This window comes from Propithecus coquereli, unplaced genomic scaffold (assembly GCF_000956105.1).
Source record: "Propithecus coquereli isolate 6110/MARCELLA unplaced genomic scaffold, Pcoq_1.0 Scaffold58, whole genome shotgun sequence".
Classification (NCBI taxonomy): domain Eukaryota; kingdom Metazoa; phylum Chordata; class Mammalia; order Primates; family Indriidae; genus Propithecus; species Propithecus coquereli.
The window spans coordinates 6,867,903-6,869,135 of record NW_012151729.1 but is presented as its reverse complement, the minus strand read 5'-3'; the positions used below and the strand labels follow the sequence as shown (position 1 = coordinate 6,869,135).

The window sequence follows — 1,233 nt, the reverse complement described above, 5'->3', positions numbered from 1 at the left end:
TTATTTATTTTTAAGAATTTGGAATTAAGTATGTATCTTTGTTCAAAGGATACTGCAGTTTTATATTAACGATTCTCAAGAAAAAAAATTTTTCAAAGATATTTTGTAACTGAGACATAAAATTTGAACAATTTTAACTGTGTACTAGGGTGAATGCTCTGAGCAGCATGTAAGAAAAATATTAAGTATCAAAAAGGCTATAAATACAACACATTGCTAAGCTCAGCACTTATCCTTATTTAACCACATCTCTAAAAACCAAGTTACATAAATCCCAATGTGATATTTTACAAAGCTGATTGAGTAAAGCTATATTTTTACTTTAAGCACTTGAAATGCCAAACTTGAGGAAATACTGACACCTTGTGGAAAACCTCAGAAAACATTTGCTTTCAAACTAATGGCAATTAATTACAATTTTGCCTTTGTTTTTATCAATTTAAAAATGTTTTCCTGGAAAGTATGGCTGAATTTTAGATTTAATCTCCTTTACATTAATGCTCACAGCTTAACTAGGAATAGAATTATTTATATTAAAAGGACTCAATAGAAAAAATAGAAAAGAAAACAACTTAAAACCACAATTTAATGAAGAATTTAAAGATTTTTTGGCAGAATTTTCACAGTCTACACTTTAGACAAGTAATTATTTGATAGCAAGAAGAAAAAAGGAAGAAAATACATCATACTCACACTGGCATGCTTTATACCTACCAAAAGAATAGCCTACCTGAAACTCAAAAAATCCTGTTTTCAAAGCTTCTTTAAACATCATCTTTTCATAGTTTTGATCTGTTTTTATAATTCCTGCATTCATTTCACTATTGAATAAGCAAAAAAAGGTCATTGAGTTTAAAGGCAATTATATATAGGTATAAAAGGCTGCTGCATATACTACTAAGCAGTAAAACGAGAAAAATGCCTGAAACATTTAAAATTGCTCAACACATCATCATCTTTGTGTTCCTTAAAACTGATTATCACAGTCTGTCAGTTGTCTATCCAGCCTTAAGTATTGTCATCTGACAATGCTTATGACTTCTGTTTATGATAACACAGTAAACGATGCTTGCTTAAAAATTCCTTGATGAAAACTTTGTTATAAAGCCCAAAATGCAATATGAAAGTAGCTTAACTAAGGTTGTAGCCAGGTTTTAACCATTACATTTTAAATAACTAATAGCAGATATTAGGGAAAATATTTCTCATACCAGGGCCCTTCTTTTTTTTTTT

The 1,233-nt window shown here is 29.2% G+C and overlaps 1 protein-coding gene across 1 annotated transcript in view; it reads right to left on the bottom strand.

Moving 5' to 3' along the window:
- Positions 1-1,233, bottom strand: part of LARS (leucyl-tRNA synthetase) — a 78,364-nt gene that overhangs the window by 21,725 nt on the left and 55,406 nt on the right. The gene's annotated exons all lie outside the window — the stretch shown is intronic.